The 18209-nt window shown below is 41.0% G+C and overlaps 1 protein-coding gene across 2 annotated transcripts in view; it reads right to left on the reverse strand.

The window, feature by feature from the left end:
* The window catches only part of rab27b (RAB27B, member RAS oncogene family), a 77880-nt gene that overhangs the window by 36344 nt on the left and 23327 nt on the right, over positions 1-18209 (reverse strand). Inside the window, exon 2 of one of the 2 annotated variants that reach the window (XM_023960639.2) lies at positions 15622-15727. The exons of the other annotated variant lie outside the window; for it this stretch is intronic. The gene's annotated coding sequence lies outside the window, so the exon portion shown is untranslated. The remainder of the gene's footprint in view (positions 1-15621; positions 15728-18209) is intronic. 2 annotated transcript variants of the gene reach the window in all.

Raw genomic sequence — 18209 nt, forward strand, 5'->3', positions numbered from 1 at the left:
GTGATGACAAAATCATTTGTGATACATGAACAAATACGGAGCAAAACCAAAAACAACAAATGCATAATTTCTATTTTACTGTAACAGTTTTATTTAAATAGAAGTAAACTTCCATGCCCAACTCTACACACCACCGCCGCCGCCCTCACCAGCCTCACCGCCCATCTTTGATCAAGGCTAGTCAAAGCTGTTTTTTGCTAATTATGCTAACTATGCAAATGTGGCTAAAAGTGCTAGCATTGCAATCAGCATCATCAACTCTCTCCGAAAAACACATTGCTCAAAATGCTAATTATGCTAACTAGCATAACTAGCATAGTTAGCATAGCTAGCATTGCGATCAGCATTATCAACTGAGTCAGAAAAACACATTACCTTAAATGCTAATTATGCTAACTAGCATAACTAGCATAGTTAGCATAGCTAGCATTCGATCAGCATTATCAACGGAGTCAGAAAAACACATTACCTTAAATGCTAATTATGCTAACTATGCTAGCTATGCTAATGTTGCTAAAAGTGCAAGCATTGCGATCAGAATCATCAACTGACTCAGAAAAACATTGTTTAAGATGCTAATTATGCTAGTTATGCTAACATAGCTAAAAGTGGTAGCTTAGCGATCAGCATCATCAACTGACTCAGAAAAACACATTGCTCCATTGGTGAGAGCTATAGGTCAGTAAAAAAACCAACCTTTTTCAAAATAGCGGCTTTCCTGTTGATTTCATCTCCATAGCAACCATTTTGTGTTTTGGTCACCTTGGGAGGAGGAATAGATTGACATCAGTTTCAGGCGAATCGGAAAAAGTAAACTTTTTGTTGTCCTTAGTAACAGTGGTTTTATGCTAACCACGCCCACATTCCTTATATGTCCATATCCAGTGTTTTTCAGTGTATTCAGTTTCAGGCATGAATGCATGCATTAAAATTTCACAGTATTCCATTGAAAAACATAGCAGTAGTAACAGTGGGCAACTTTGGTAGCTCGCCACGCGCACGTCGTTCAAAATCTACAAATTCTAATTCCAACATTTTTTCCACAGTAGCTTGCCATTGATACCCAAAAAGTTTCGAGACGATCGATGAAAATTCCAATGACAAGTGAATTGAATTCGGTGGTAGAGGTGTTTTTCATAGAAAATTCAAGATGGCGGCCTTTTCCCGAGGTCTAAGGTCAACAAAACTCCAGGGGTGACTGTAGATTTACGCTTGGGACATGTGAGTCAAATTTCGTGAAAATCGCTCGAAAAAAAGTTCATTTTTCCATATTGTGTAAAAACGCGAAAAACTCAAAATGGCAGATTTTGACACAAAATGGCCGCCAGACCATACGTTGTGTCGCCTACACGTAATGATTTCAAAACTTTGTTTGGATATACCGAACAAAGTTATCTGGTTTTGTTAGCCGATTTCTTAAAAAAAATCCGATTTTTTTTTTTTTTTGCCGAGCCAGCATTTTTTTTTGCGATATTTTTTTGTTTACCACGGCCACATTCCTATATCGATTTTGTCGTATGTGACATCGTTTTGTTCAGTGTGGGCCAGGGAATCGCATATTTCAGTTTCAGTACATTACGATAAAACATGTGCGAGCTAGCTAAAATCGCAACAGTTGCGAATTTGCCATGCGTACGCCTTTCAAAATCTACAACTTCTAATTCCAACATTTTGTCCACAGTAGCTTGCATTGATGCCCGAGAGGTTCCAAGAAGATAGATAAAAATCCGTAGGACGAGTTTTCGTTTATATCTGGTAGTAATGGTGCTTTTTTTTGAATATTCGAGATGGCTGCCTTTTCCCTAGGTCAAAGGTCAACGAAACTTACAACTGGTTATTGTAGAGTGAAGCTGGCGGCATGTGTGTGCGATTTCGTGAAAATCGCTCAAACAAAGGTGTCGTATTCCCATATCGTGGAAAAACACAAAAATCGCCAATTCTCAGAGTTCGCCACAAAATGGCCACCAGGCCGTAGGTGGTGTGGCCGTCCCATAATGATTTCAAAACTTCTTTGGGATATCCCCAACACGTGTGTTTGGGTTTCGCAACTGCCTTTTCAAGTACATTTTGTTCGGCCCCATTCGCGATTTTCGGCCCATTCCTTTTTTTGACGGGATCGCTGGCCGTGATGTCATCGTCTTCGGGGGGGTGACGTTGACTTTGTGGAAAATTCATTTTCAATTTATCCCAGGTGTGTGCACATTTTGGTGACTTTTCGAGCATGCGGCGGGGGTCACATTTTCGCTGAAAGGCGGTGAAGTCGTTCCAACTGTGAAAACAACATGGTCCTTGCAGTCAGTGACTGCTGCTGCGGGCCATAAAAATGCTGCAAGTTGTCTCAACAGGAGACAGATGAGAACTTGTATGTTGAGGAAACACACCAAAGTAGGTAGTGTGCACTTAGGATTTTTCTTTTTCTTTTTAGAAACAATGGTTTCTTTGTCTATGCTTGTATGTAAACATTAAAGCTAATCAATTGACCCATGAAGCATGTTTTTGGACTGTGGGAAGAAGCCAGAGATCCCAGAGAAAACGCACATGCATAAGGAGAACAAGCAAAGTCCACACAGAGAGAACCCAGCTAGGATTTGAACCAGGCCCTTCTCGCTGTGGCTAACCACTACACCACCACGCACCCTCTTTAAGCATCAGCTTTCCAAATTAAAAACGATAAAACAGGGACTCTTTTTTTTGGTTTGTGTGTGAAAGTGCCTCCAGGATAAAAAAACCCGCCTGCTGCCTTCTTACCTTTCTGAAATCTACCCCACCAAGAAGAGAAGATTGTAAGAGTTACAATAGAAAACTTTTCAAAGAAGGACAAACATTATTGCATTGACAATAAGTTGGAACACTTTATTAATTTAACTCTTCCTATTTTGAAGTTTATCCATTTTTTTCTTTTCTTTCTTCCCTTGTGTAGTTTATTTGACAGGGACCATGTACAAGATCGTTCATCAAAGAAAAGATGTGATGAGATCGAGTCGTCTTACTTCCGGGATGGAAAATGAGCAGCAAAAATAACTCATATTCAATAAGAAAATTGGTTATTTTGTGTGCTAAAGGTAACATATTATTATATAAACCAACTGTCTCAAAGAGAAGGAAACAGCCAGTTAATGCCACAGGTCCATAACTCAGTTCAGCACTATCAAAATGTAGTCTTCTGAATGTTGTTCCCTGCATGAAAAAATAAAGTATAGACGAAGACTTTGATTCATATGGATAAAACTTCAGTTTTATATTCAGAAAAGAGATTTATTTGCATGAGAAAACATTTTCCCCGTGTGGTTTTAAGGAGGATTTAGATTAAATCTTTTTGTGTGGATTACAGAGCAGCAAAGAAAAGGAGGAGAACATGCTCAAATGAATATGTCTTCTGGTCATTCCAGCTGTTCCATCTCTCTGCCAACCACATTTATTTAAGCATAAAGTCTCCCAGTTCTTTGGATTTAAAGGGTTTCTAAAAATATCGTAGCAATGCTCCGCGTCCTCTAGAAATAATCAAACTGAACCAAGAAAAGCTCACATTTCCTGTCCATCCGAGACAAAAACTATCCTAACCAGCACCGTGCATGGTGGGTGAAAGAAAATGTACGAGTCACTTCCTCCCTCTTCATGCACTGAGAAATACTTGTTACTTTTAACAAATAAGACTTTATGTAATATTACTCGCCTGTCATTTTGAAAATGATCTTTTTGTTGGAAAACAAGCAAAGGCTGGTTTTGGTGAGCGCGTGAGGATGACCACCTGTTGAAACATGGCTCAAGCTGCAGCACGACTACATACATGGCTGCTGTTGCATCCATACATTTTATAAAGATAATTCTTCAAAAGTAACACTACGGGTGTTTTTAAAATCCAGTTGTAGACAAACTCCTGATTTTCTTTTAAACCATCAGCAGCTTTAAATCTCGGTTTCCCCAAAGGAAATCAAACCTGACATCAACACCAGTGAAGAGCTTGTAGCTCCATCTTCATCACTGAGAACGTTGGAGTGTGATCCTTCCTGGGCTGTGAAGGACTTTGTCACTGTAATGCTGGTCTTAGGGTGTTGAATTATGAGCAGCTCACAGTTTAACATCAACGTACGGATGATGCTGTCCTGCGATGCCATTACGCCTTGCTCTAAACATTAGTAAGGTTCCCGCACTGGCTCCTGGCCACGCCCAAATGCTGCGTACAAGGACCGTGCACATGATACACGAGTAGCAGTGGGATGTCAACACAAACTACACTCTGATTAATTTACTAATTCTTTTACATTCAGGCTGCAGCGAGGACCTCCTGCTTGTCTCTCGAACGGCACAAACTGGCTCCCTGTGCAATACTGAGGATTTGGGGCGGGGTGAAAACTCCACGCGAAGGGCGTGCGTCTCGTCTACATCACCCTTACATGCTGTGTTCACTACAACCTGTCGCTACAGCATGCCTGTAGAAAAATGTGCATGAACCTTTTTTTGCTCTATAGCAGGGCTGGCCAGCCCTAGTCCCCGCCCCTTTTCCACTTCTCCCCGGATTGCTTGATGCTGATTACCAAAATCAGGCGTGTTCAGTCAATCAGGATGTGGAATTACTCGAGTCAGCTAATCAGCGACGAGCTGATCAGTGAGAGCTGAAAAACAGGCAGGGTTGTGGCTCTTGAGGACCAAGGTTGGCCTGCCCTGCTCTAACAGGCTCACCAAGCGAGTGTACCACCTGTGTGCTTCCTACAGGTGTGCCCATTTTTCCCTCACAGACAGCCCACATCCACCAGAAAGGGCAGTTGTGACAGGGGTGTTAGGCAGGGAGCCTATTAGTATCTGTTCGGCTGATAAGCAGCCCCTTGTGCGCCTGTTGCACGCTCATTACCGGACTCTTAGAAGAAATGATGCAGTGTGGCCTGCGTGGACATCCTACAGGCACTTGGGTATCACATGCACACCCAGTGCATGCTCCATTTGTGAGTGGTCAGTTAGGACCCAGTATTCGCACCTTGCCAACTACTACAGTGCTGCATTAGGCTACTGTACCACACCGTCATCCGTACATCGTGGGTACGTGCAATTTACAGTAACCTTACAAATACTTCATGATAGACGTACCACAATGGTGCAGTCCAATTTCATGATGTACCTTAAGGTGGTCGTATGAGCCCCAAGGGAACTTCCAGAGAGCAGGTCAGCTGCTGCTCTCTGAAATAAAAGCACTGAAGCAGCTAGTGGTGCTTCATTTTAAAAACAGGGAACGGATTTTCTCTCTATGCAAGCTTTTGTTCAAGAAAGAAAACTGCTTTTCTCTTGACTTTAAGTGCATCTTGTATTGGAGTTCTTTTTTTGCTCCGTTCAGCTCTGTACACACCAGGCATTTGACGGGCGTATAGCTCATGGTGTTCACACTGGACAGACCTAGGGGAACTACTCTTTTTCTATTTTCTACTTTTCACCAGCCAATGCCCACCACCTACAGTTGGAAAAGGCTTGGAGTGAAATGTCGAAGCAGTGCGGTTCATAGATGGCGTCCTTGCAATGATGGATATGGATTACCATCGTGTTGGTTTATCTTGATCTCAAAAACAAATACAGACTTTGCCAGGCTAGTTGCAATATCAGAGTTCACCAGATAAACCAAATCCACACGTTGGTACCAAATCAGAGTCCCCGATTGATCAAACTTTCACCTGCTTTAACCAGCAACACATGTTCAGTGGCCAGACATTTTGTAAGTAAAGCCCAAAAATCGTCATAAAAGCTAGCATAATAGCTACGTGTGAATGTGAAACATGATTGCAGAAGCTTACGCGGGTTTACAGAGACTTTTTATTGGAAGTACCCGCTAGATTGGGAGTTGCAGAGGGCGGTGTTAATTTATGTTTAAAATCGCAAGTTCATTTTTAAAAACGTAATTATGTTACACAATGTTATTTTTAAAATGAATCTAAATTTGATTGAGTGGTATTTCATTGTAAATCTATTCAAGGAAACTTAAATTGAAATCAAATGAATGCAGTGTTTTAGGCGTGACCTGTTTTATTTATATTTATTGATAAATATAACATTATAAATGAAAACCAGTATGGTTTTAGAGAAAACAGATCAACCTCATTGGCTACCATTGATGCTGTGGAGGAAATCACAAATGCTCTGGGCAAAAAGAAATATGCAGCTGGAATTGTTATTGACTTAAAAAAAAGCATTTGACTCTCAATCATGACATCCTACTTGACAAACTGGAAGTGTCTCGGATAAGAGGACTAGCGCTAATCATCAATTCTGGGCCCGCTGCTATTTAATACATACATAAATGATATATTCAATGTTTCAAAGCATATGAAACTCATTATTTGCTGATGACACAAACATATTCTCTTCTACAGACAATCATAGGGAATTTATTAATGCGGTGAACACAGAGTTAACCTAAATCAAATCTTTAAACCTAGATAAAACTAAAGTGATGTTTTTTGGTAACTACAACGCCAATACCGAGCTCTCAATTGAAATAAATAATGTCTCAATCGAAAGTGTTCCAGGAATCAAATTCTAAGGGGTTTTTATCGATGACAAACTAAGTTGGAAGCAACACAGACACATACAAACTAAAGTATCAAAAAGCATTTCAAATCATAAATAAATCTAAACATATATTAGAATACAACAGTAGATATTTATTGTACTGCTCCTTAATATTACCATATTTCACCTACTGTATAGAAATTTGGGGGAATAATTCTAAGAGTTCACTACATCCTTTTTAGTTCAAAAACGAGCAGTCAGAATATTACATAAAGCCGGCTATCTTGATCCTACAAACAATTCATCAATTTAGACGATTAAAACTGTATGACTTTGTGGATTTTTACACCAACAACTTCTATACAGAGCCAGTTGGAAATCGTTACCATTCAATATTCAGAAACCGTTCTTAGAAAATGAAGGAGGAACAGACTGAGGGGATGTAGGAACTTCAAGATCAAACTGATAAGAACCACAAAGAAAAGTTTCTGTGTGTCGGTGTGTGGCACTAAACTTTGGAACGGGTTCAGTAATGAGCTCAAACAATGTTCAGATATTCAAGAAAAGGTATAAAGAAACTCTGATCTCATGATATAAAAATAAGGGGAGTTAAGGATCAACAGATGTTTGAATAATTCCAAATACATGAACTTGATTGTGGTGAAATAATCAAAGCTCTTTTAATTACAATCAATGAGTTTTACATTGTGTAATGTGTTATAATGATTACTGAAATGTTTAAATTACAATAAAAAGCTATTGATTTTCTGTACTTGATCTGCAATGTGTAGCAATAAGTACTGGTTTATTGTCATCATGTGTTCTAATAATAATCAATAATTATTATATATAATGGTTACCGTTCCTGTTTACTGAAATCATGAATGAATGTTTTCTGAAGATCATCAATCATTACTAGACACTGGATTTTGTTACTTGAAAAGAATCTATCGGATCAGAACCGGATCAAAAGACCTATGTAAAACTATCAAACGAATTAACTCAGTGGGATTATATAAATTCACTTCTTCCTGCTCCTTTTCAAGCAATGAATCAAGCTCTACTTGACTTTAGTTAATAATCACTGTATTTAATTAAGCAAACGTGATTTAACTGATGTTTTTGTTTTGTTTTATCTAGTGTCTTTTTAATCTATGCATTTCATCATTTCTGTAATGAGTTTGATGAATATGTGTAAATGTTTTATTGCTTTGACTGCAATGCCTGAAATAAATCAATAAATCTAAATCAAATCAAATCGTTGGCTTTCAGAGAAACTGCTGTGATGGTTATCCACTTTTAGGGGGCTTTAAAATTTGCTACTGTTATCCTGATATTGAGTTGATTTAATCCTGTTTTCTGGAGAAAACGCACACCTGCACGAGAAGAACATACAAACTCCACACAGAGAGGTCCCAGTTGGGATTTGAAGCTCTCACTGTGCTAATTACTACATCACCGTGCAGCCCCAAATGAGCCAATACTTTATCCTGCAAGTACCATGTAAATACCCAGTAGATTCAACTAAAGTACTATGTAATTACCACTGACATTCCCATAATAGAAATTAAATCCAACGTAATTATCGTAATCTTACTCCAGATTTACACGGGTGCGTCTGCTGCGATTCTACGTTGCACCAGAGGTCTTAAGGCCGTCAGTTTACATCGTCTTTGTTGTCATCGACATCCAAAACTTTAGCAATCAGGACCCATGCCCTCTTCTTCCTCACAGTCGTTCTATGCATGTTTTGTGCCACAAATGATAATATGTTTTTGTACTTTCAAAATTAAACTTTTGTCGTCCATGGCGAAAATGCACACGGTTATCGGCGGCGTTAACGTGTGTAATCATGTGGTCCTGCCACCGTAATACATGTAATAAAATTTATAAAGTGTTGTTTTGAAAGTACAACGGAGGTTTTTATTTTGAAACCCACATTTGCTTCCTGTTTTTCAGCGTTTGCTGCCAAATTGACACGTTGACGGACTGGAAATGGAATTCCTGCGTAGAACTTGCGTTGCGTCGCAGAGGGCCGGTCTTCAGACGCAGACGTGATGGAGGCAATGTCAACTCTGATTGATTAATAAAGGTTTTATTTTTCTGTGTCAACGCAACACGGACGGTCCAGTGGAAGTCAGCCTTTTATCGGAGCATCACCGCCTCGGACTCACTTAAGGAAACACAGAGGACATTTCTTTCTGGCTTCTTCACCAACTGTTGATGTCATTTCTTCCAATTCATTTCCATCCACTCATCAATCCAAATGACACCATGTGACCTTTTTAGGTGGAACAAGATGCTTAAGGACGATGAAAGTAAGTGAGGAGAGGAAGTGCAGGCTGCTGGCACCAGGGCTTTTTAAAAATGGATGAGGGTTCAGCCTCAAGCAGAGAGCTTAGACATGTGAGCGTGAAACTCTGGCATTTAGAGCACAAAGACAGGAAGCGGTTTTGGAAGAAGCAGCTCAGGTGTTTCTGAAATAGATCTCATCGCCATCACACAGTTGCTTTATTTGCCTGAAGATTGCATGTCTCAAACTGCTGCTGATGGTTTTTACACATGTGAGAGAGAAAGAGGCGCCTCTGTTTCACGTTGAATAAATTCCAGTCAGCTGATTCTCAGAGAATGACTCACGGGTCCTCAAATGAGGAGGAAGAAAGACGACGGAGGAGAGAAAGTGGAGGAGGAGAATAAGGCAGACAGGCAGAGGGAAACGGAGACAGAGAGCACGGAGCAGGAAATGTGACAGAAGTGCCCGAGGGAGGGTGATGAAGAGGTGATGGGAGCAGGATGAGATGAGGTAAAACAGATGGAAGACAAATATGGAGTAAAAAGGCTCTCCAAGAGCGGGAACGGTACAGAGCTGCTGGATCCAGGCACTGAGAAGATGTAGAATAGAGTTGGGAATCGATGCTTTACTGGTGATGCTTCTGAGCTCCTGAATGACTTTTGAACCCGTTACAGATGTGCGGGGGGCCCCGCTCCAGGAGACCCTCCTTTGCCGTGCAGGGGCCGGCCTCGCTCCGGTGCAGCTGAGCAGCTGCTCCCTCCCAACATCTGCTGAGATCCCCTCAGACATGTTGATATGAGCAGAGACAGCAGGAGTGAAAGTCCAGAAAGACCATCAACAAGTGGAAAAATATCCACAAAGCTCATGTGCAAAAATCTTCTCCACCTTCTTCAACACGAGAGAGGAAAAACCTCAGACCTGATGGAGGAACCAGTCAAAGAATTTGAAGAATTTAGGTTCATAAAACAAATTAGGGCGACACGATATGAGGAAAACTCACAAATTGCGTTATTAGTGATCAATTTGCGATGACGATATAACTTGCGATAGATGAACAAATGACAAAACATTTTCATTTTACTGCAACAGGTGGGCATCTAACATCAGATCGGTCCGTCCCATTGGTCAAATGCGTGAATGGATTCCTTTGATTCGTTAAATACTTTATGCTGCCATAAGATTGTTTTCAACATTTATTGAAATTTACAACGACTTTTGCGATATGCTTATGGCACAACTTGACATAGCGTTAACGATAAATCTGCAATTTATTGTTGCAGGCCTAAAACAAGTAATCAAATTTTACAAGTTTATGGGGCCAAACCAAACCGAACAGCCCAGTTGGAATGAGAACAAACACCACTAACACTACATATACACTACCATCGTGGGATATTGCTTCACTTCACAGTTTTTGGGGATAGGGAGACAGCTGTATCGGGGTGAGACCTCATTTAGTGTTTTCTACAAACTTTTATGCCTCCACTTTCCAGGTTGTTATTGTAAATAAGAACATGTTCTTCATAGCTTACCTGGTTAAATAAAGGTTTAAAAATTGTCTCACTGTGGTCAGTGTGTCTTTGGGAGCCAAACCAAAATGTGACCACGTTAAAATATGGCCACCAATGACCTCTGACCTGAACCCCATTGAGCATGTCTGGGACCAGCTGAGGCAGAGACCGGATGATCGGACCCCACTCCCAAATGGCCTGGTAGAACTGCTTGTGACAGAATGGAAGGCCACAGAACCACATCATGAGTCTGGTGAGGAGGTGGAGACGCCGCTGTCAAGCCGTCACTGCAGCAAACGGTGGAAATATCTGCTATTGACACGGTCATTGTTTGTCATTTGGGTCCATCTTTATTATGGTCTTAATTTTGGGGGTAAGAAAGATCAACCCAAAGAAAAATGGTGTTTCTCCTGATTCTAATATCAGTAATATCAAAAGTAACTTTTACGCGTTTCATTAAAATTTCGACCTAGTAGGAAAAAACACTCCCTAAGTTATTGTGAGTAGCGTTTATTTGAAACTCCCCTTTGGCCCATGTTGTCCTTCTTTTAAACCGTCCAGGGACTGCAATAACTCTTCAAGATTGAATGCATAAATGGCACTGCCCTAGTTTCACATAAGAGAGCAGTGAGAGGGCTATGCTAAGACATCTGAGAGAAAAATAAGGAACAACCACAACCTGGAAACCAGAGAGGATTTCCTGTTAATTTGGAGGATTTATCTGCTTCCAAACCAACACCAGGTCTGTGTTTCTCTAACAAGCAGTTTCAGAGGAAATGATGCAGAACTGTAGTTTTGCGGCTGTGAAATAAGCTCCTGAACAACGATGTCCTCCTCCGGAGGCTCCAATAAAGAGGAGGCCCAATTCCTTTCCTGGAGCAGTGTTTTAAAGTAAACATCATTGGGACTAATGAGCGAGTGACGAGGGTGAGGAAATGAAGTAAAGGGAAGAGGGTGCCAACAGTCGCTGGAGCATGTGAAGAAAAAGATGAAAGAGAAGAAGAAAGATCAGGATGCAAAGAAATGTTTTTTCTGTGATTAGAAGAAAGAATTTTCCCTGAATTCCTTTTGTGTCTACAGGAACAAAAAGGTTTGAGTCAAAACAAACTTCAGTGGAATTTGTAGCAGAAGCCGACTTTTCCCCAGAGTCGGTGCAAAGTCTGCATCCTCTAGAAAATCATTTGATGTAAAAATGCCTAAAGGCTACTTTCAAAGCTCCACAAAGAGAGAATGTGTTGTTCTTCTAGGCTAGCTCAGTGGGGTTTCAACACAGATCGTGGTCATCCGTCACTGAAATTAAGCAGATTTTCGTCTCAGATTCACTTGGTTGAAGGAAGGACTGTGGTTTTTTCCAGCTAGAAATGGTCCACACAAGCATCAATCCGGTCCTTTGAATGGGTTGCGGATTTTCTGCACACAATCCTATTCTGTGTTGTAGAACGTGGATGGAGGTTTTTCCACAATACTGAGGCACCAGTTGACCTGCTGCCATAGAGCTTCATCTTTCCCAATCTTCCTGTTGTTTGTGATTCATGAGCTAACATTTTAAATGCATTCACATTGAAGCGTGTCGTCAGTGTGCAGGTTTGGCAACACGTGAACAGAGTCCTTAGAAAAGATGTGTTACTGTCTCTGCACAAACCACGACTGCACTTTCAGGACAACTGGTGCGTGATAATCCCACTTTTCAGGAGCGCATTAGGAGTTATCGGGAATTCAAAGGCCTCCGAAAAAACACCAAAAGGTTTAAGGAACAGCAAAAGTAAAAGAGTGTTTGTAAAGACTGTTTTCTCTCCAGTCAGTATTCCTGTTCTCCTGACAAAACTTTATCAACTGTCCATAAGCAGCTAACCTGCTATGAAATTACAGTATTGTTTATTGTTTCATGTCCCACTCTGATCATCTTTAAAATCTATTTTCAAAGTGTTCCTAGTGGTCTTTTAATGATGATGATGCCATTTTTAACCATAATGAAAAAAAAAAAATTTTGGGACACCACTACAGTTTATACAGATTAACATAGATTATATGCAATTATTACGTACATTTTACGCCATTGTGTGGGATTTTTGGGAGCTGTATACGCAAATTTGTGGCTTTCCACAACCGTTCCACGGATGTCTAACGGACTTTTCAAGCATGTACCACCGATGTATTTATTATATACTTTTATATCCCGTATACTGCACACGCATCACGTTCAAATTACGTAATCGACACACAAATCACTAACGAATTGCATATAAACAGCGCAATAATCAAGCTCGGTCCATGTTCTACATTGGTCTACGTGTTCTTTGCAGGGTTTATTCGTACTTCTTTGGTGGTTTTAACGTGGTTCATTCATGACACATCTGAAAATTTCATGTAAAGACGACAGCTTTTCTCTCTTTATCCACATTTGTTCACTTATGACCAGTTTTCATCCAGTAAATCTGCACAAATTGCACATAGTGGCTGTGTGTCATGGCATTACCAAGAGAGAAAGTGTAAAAACGTTCTTCTCTGTCTGAGAAAAGGTGTATAAAGTATGTGGTGTGGGGTTTAAATTAATACAGCATTAAATTAATTAAAAATTATTTTTAGAACGTAACCCCCGCGATCAATGAAGGAACACTGTAATGTTTCTAACATTTCGAGATGAGTTGTGTGAGAAAAACAGCAGATATGTAAAGAAAAACTTCAATCATTAAGCTTCTTCCTAGAAGAAAAAATGAAAAATTCCGCATCAATACCAGCCACTGTGCACATGTTTGGTATGAATTAGCATCAAAAAGGTAAAAGACTGGAACATACTCATTCAAACTAAAACGGAGAGGCAGTTTTTAAACCTTTAGGTCCAGCATGACTGTTTCTGAGGCGAAGAAAGCTTTTCTGTCGAAGAAAGACGTTTTAAATGATAAGCTAATGACCGCTTTGAATGGATCAAAATTAATTTGCTCAAAGCTTGGATTTTCAATGACTTTGGACAACCAAAGCGACATAAAGAGACTTCAGAGTCGACTCTTCATCCCTTCTGCAGGCCAAAGGAGCCGAGTGGGAGAGATGGCAGCAACAGATGCAGCATCGTGACCAATAACTCTACTCGCAACTCCTCACCTCTACTCCTCCTCCTCCTCCTCCTCTTCTTTGTCCCCCCCCCCCCTGTCTTAGCATTCCCTCTCCTCCCATTTCTGTCACCAGGCAACTAGCCTTTCCTGCCTCCCTCTGTTCCTTCTCTCTCATTCCTCCTCCTTGCAGCATTGGTTTGTGAGAGGCCAGGTTTACGTTGTGGCTCTCAGTCTCTGCTTTCACAATTACTGTTATTTTATAAGAAATGTCACATGGATTATTTTTCACCAATTAACAAAGATGTCATTTTAAAACAAAGACATGAAGAGTTTTACGACTTTATGTTGGTAAATGAAGAAGAAAATTAGCGGATTAGAAATATTCCTATTTATATTATTATACTTTCATAAGAAATGTGCAAACTTAGATGAGGCAGAACAGCAGTAAACTAATCTTCTGGGATCTAGAACCTGTCTATTAAATGCCGACTTTAAGGACTGCAGATCTGTAGCTCATTTGAAATGATTCAGCCTATCCTCCCATAACAACACAGCTGGAGTTGAGGTAAACGAAATGCATCGTGACCAATGACTAATCCCACATGTGGGCATGGTGGTGGTAGGGTCATGAAACTCTCCAGAGTCCAGACTTAAACCTTACAGCAAACACGTAAACATCAGTAAAAGTTTGGTTTTTACATCTACTTTGCTGCTAAAACTGGAGTGAAACACACCGGGCCCATCACAGAGGCACACTGATCCGTCTTTGGTTTGTCAGCGCTCCCAAATCGTTGGAACAGAGTCTACAGAACTTTTCAAATGAGAACTCCCAAAGCATCAAAGATTTACTGGGATGTTTTTTTTTCCAGCAAACTTTGCACCAAAAAGGCATGAAACACTAGTTTTGGTTTTCATCAAATTCAGACGTTCATGGATCCATTTGTCTGCAGGTGGATGATCAGAATAGATCAGAGCAGGGAGCTTGTGACCCATCCAACATCACCAACATCACAAATACAGTCTTTGATACAACATTTTTTTCCATTTGATTCTGATTCACAACGATTTTAATAAAGAAATACTCTGAAATGCAATTTTGAGCTTTATTGTCTTTAAATGTGTCCTCTACTATAAGAATAATACTGCAAGAACGTGTTTAAAACATTTTCATGGGAGTGGGTCTTTAAATTCAGCAAAATGAAAACGTATTTATGAAATTGTAACATATTTAATGAAAAACTAACATTTTTCAATTTTCTTTAAAAAAAACACAAGAAATTGCTTAAAAAAACGGAGTTATGATTAAAAGTTACTGAACATCGGAGTCATTAGGACAGGTTTAGAGAAAATAACTTTTTTGTAAAGAAAAACATTTAATAAGTTTACTTTTTCTATAAAACTACTTAAAAGATCTGACTTGTGTTTCCCTTGTGACCTGACCCTTTTTCTAACCAGTCTCCAACAGGACGTCCATGTCCATCTTTTTGGGTTTCTGTTTGATATAATAAATGGTCATCACCAGTAAAGTGAGTGTTTATTATGTCTGACTGGAACAAAACAATGACACAAAGACAAATTCATTTCCTAATAGAAGAATTAAAAAAGGATTGAACAGATTCTGTTAAAACGTCCCAAAAATCTTCCCGTCGTCTGTTGTCTCTTCAGCTGCCATGTTCTTTGCTGCAATGTGACCATTTAAAAATTATTACCTTAAGGCATTTTGCTTTGAAATAATTTATTTTTTATTGTAATAAAAGTTGTGTTTGGTGCAAACGGACATTCAGGGCAAGTCTGGAGAAGATATACAGCAGCCATCATGGTGGCTGGATAATAGGTGGAAGATTAATGTCTGGCATTCTTGTCTTGGGAGTGACTGAAGTGACAGAACAGTTTAAAGAAATACGAGAGCGAGGGATTTGTTTCCTTTCTAAATTTCAGAAGATAACCTGATGCTGTAAAAACCTGCTTCAATGAGGGCCATCATAGACACTTCTGGAAAGCTGCAATGGTCAAGCTTCCCCTACAGCATTCAGAGTCAGACATTAAGGTGGAACAAGTCCACATCAGGACGGAGCTGCAGGACTGAAAAGCCCAGCTGCAAAGCAGCAAAGAAAGTGGGTGAGGTAGAAACTTTACTGCTGCTAAAGTGTTTGCGAACACCAAGAAGCGGAAGAACCAAACTGGATTTTAAAGAGCCGATTGGTACATTTTTCTGTTACTGCAAAGACAAGAGCGAGACTGCAAAACTAAAGCCAGGAAATGCTGGATTTCTTACCAGAATCCCAAACACAAGTGAAACACAGCTGTCTCCACAGCGCGGTGAGATGCCGGGTCGTCAGGACGTCAGCAGGGGGCGCAAGAAGCTTCCATCCTGCGACAAACTGCAGAAGAGACAAAGAAGAAGTTACAAGAAGAAAAACAGAAGATCAAGACTTCATTCAGAGAATGGATTCCTTTGGGAATGAGCGGAAACACAGACTCACAACCTCCTTCCCTTCATCCATGAATCTCCTCCTCTTCCTCTGGTAGCTCCAACATCAACTTTCTTCCTCCAACAATCCACTTTGGTTCAACCTGTCGAACATGTCCTCAGAAGGCCTTAGCCTTTGGTTCTGCATCTCCTGGTGCTCCTGTCTTCCACTTGTCCTCTTCATCTTCCTCACCACCATCCTCTGCTGCCCGGCTTCCCTCTCCTCAGCTTTGCCTTTACAGTCACTGATCTTTCAGGTTACATTTGCACAAGATGTAATCAACTTGTGTGCTCTTTACACAACACACACACACCAATGTCATCCTATGCTTCTATTTTTTCTGGAACAATGTCTTGACCACTAACATCTCCATCCTTTTGCCAAAGTCTACCCCCATCTGTCCTTCTGCATTCCTGTTCTGAACACCAAACGTCTCCACTGCCTCGGTTTCCCTCACCCACATGTTCAACACCTCGGGGAACACTCAAACCCACCTGCCTTTGATGACGGCCATCATCAGGCTTCAGCAAAGTTTGATGAAGAGCTGAACCACAAAACATTTAGGACACCGTCACCAGAGGATCAGGATTGGGTAACACTGTGTTAGGCTAACCCAATCACCACTCTCTACCCTCTGGGCATATCCCGGATCACCTCATCCATCCATCCATCCATCCATCCGTCCAGTTCCTTAACCCGCTTTATCCCTTTCGGGGCCAGAGCCTAACCTGGCTACTGCTGGTCAAAGACGGAGTACACCCCGGACAGGTTGCCAGCCTATTGCAGGGCAACACAATCACACACCCACACACAATTGCACATGCACACCACACCCATTTAGTCACCAATTAACACGGAGCATGTTTTTGGACTGTGGGAGGAAGCCAGAATGCCTGCAGAAAACACACATGCACAAGGAGAACATGCAAACTCCACACAGAAAGGTCCCAGTTGGGATTTAAACCGGGGTCTTCACGCTGCGAGACCAGAGTGCTAACCACTGCACCACCGTGCAGCCCCCTCCTTATCCATCTGCCTCCAAAATTTCTCCTTCAGCATCACACCTTCATCTTCAGACTCATCACCCTATCAGTTCATGATCAAAAGTCTTATGGGAAATAAAGAAAGATGAAAGAAAGCATAGCGGTTTTGAGCACATATGACCACAGACTTGACAGACAGACATGATATTTCTGAGCACAAGCCTCACAGTATCTGTCAAAGTGTTTTTCTTCCTTTATTGTTTTTTTTGTTTTTTTTTTCATTTCAATGATGCGGGGGGCCACGCAGATGCTGTCATGTGCTGACATTGGTGGGCTGCATGCAGCTTGACAGCAGGAACACTAAACCAGGCGCCTGAGAAGCTGAATTATTCATAACAAACAAAGCAAAAACCTGAATGTTTCTATCATCTCTTTTCTTCCCATCTTTCCCTTTTTGGTCTCTTGAGTTGTTTAAACGTACAAAAATGTCATTGTGCACTTTACTGTACACAAATGTTGCAGCTTTATTGACAGTTACTGACAAAAGGGCAGCAGAAACGATGAAGACAGTTTATCAAATGATGGAGGGAAATCTCAGTCACAGTAAACGGTCAAAGCTTTTGTCAGACTTTCAGGTTCTGCAAAGGAGACAGTTTGACGGATGATGGATTCTGGGAAATCAGATGAGGCCTCCCTCCTCCAGATTACCCATGAATTTCTTAGAAAGCCAGCTGAAAGTAGCCCCCGCAACCGCATTACAGGCTGTCAGAGACAATGCGCACTCCCCTGTGTGTCATTTTGGTGAATAGCTTACAGACACTGGAGCATTCATTATTGATAGGCTGCAATTAGCTTCTAATCTGATGCTTCCTTTTGTGGCACCATGACGCCGCGTTGCACCCGAACAAACGAGGGCCGCACTCATTTGTCTGCAAGCCGGACGCAGTTCCGTTGAATTGCAGTGATCCATAAAGAGGACTGATGCCATCGCAGTGCAAACTGCAGAGGCGGGAGCAGATGTATTCCTGAGGCCGTTTGAAATCTCCGTCCTGGCACTTTCACGCCACACTAACTTCACTGATCACCTGTTACTACAGCGTGTGTGTAGGTGCTGCTTTGTGCACACAACGTTGGAACCTTTTACAGAAAGGTTTCCTTGAGGCAGTGATTACAGCAAAAAGAAAGATGAAAAGCTTGTATTTAATTAGCCTTTGCCCTTTTCATTTACTCGCTTGCACCTCCGACATCGTACAGCAGCAGAATTAGGCTGTGAGTGTTTTAAGCCCACACATTGTGTCGCGCTCCTTAATCTGACGCACAATTGGCAATAAAGACTCATTAGAGGCTTTATGTCTTTAACAGAATCTCCTTCACATTTGATGCAGCACAACAAAAGAGGAGCCTGGAAC

This window comes from Oryzias latipes, chromosome 12 (assembly GCF_053564925.1).
Source record: "Oryzias latipes strain Hd-rR chromosome 12, Olatipes_Hd-rR_3.1".
Classification (NCBI taxonomy): Eukaryota; Metazoa; Chordata; class Actinopteri; order Beloniformes; family Adrianichthyidae; genus Oryzias; species Oryzias latipes.